We start from the raw sequence: 457 nt of genomic DNA, 5'->3' as shown, positions 1-457 counted from the left end.
CAAGCACCACTTGGATAATTTGAACATCTATATAAATAAATTAATTAATATGATGACTGAGATTACAAATTATGTGTTAGGTTAATAATACCTGAATTAGACCAAACCCACGTGTTTGGCAGGAAATTCCTCTACCGCATCCACAGTCACATGTCGGCTCCAGAGATGCATTTCTGTATCCTGATTGGTCCCCAACTTCACCAAGCACCTCCACCCTGTATCTGTGTAACCTTCCGCGTTGGCTTTATATTTTTCCCATTTACATGTTTCCACTGGGTTAAAACGCGAATAAGAAAATATAACAGAACGGTCCATGCATAGTTTCAATTCATATCCGAGTCTCAAGATCGCGTTATCTCTTCCCCTGACCTATATTCCCGCGGATGGATATTTCGTAGCATCCCCGAAAAGTAGTTCCGCTGAGATAGGGAGGGAGATCACCTTGAGCTGCTGTGTA

At 41.8% G+C, this 457-nt stretch overlaps 1 protein-coding gene across 1 annotated transcript in view; it reads right to left on the bottom strand.

Annotated features, from left to right (window-relative positions):
• Window positions 1-457, bottom strand: part of LOC310799861 (protein mono-ADP-ribosyltransferase PARP6-like) — a gene marked incomplete at both ends in the record, with an annotated part of 37762 nt that overhangs the window by 34970 nt on the left and 2335 nt on the right.

Source organism: Poromitra crassiceps (genome assembly GCF_964638095.1).
Source record: "Poromitra crassiceps genome assembly, chromosome: 28".
NCBI classification, from domain to species: domain Eukaryota; kingdom Metazoa; phylum Chordata; class Actinopteri; order Beryciformes; family Melamphaidae; genus Poromitra; species Poromitra crassiceps.
Note: the sequence above shows the minus strand (reverse complement) of the source record. Positions and strands in the feature narration are given on the sequence as shown.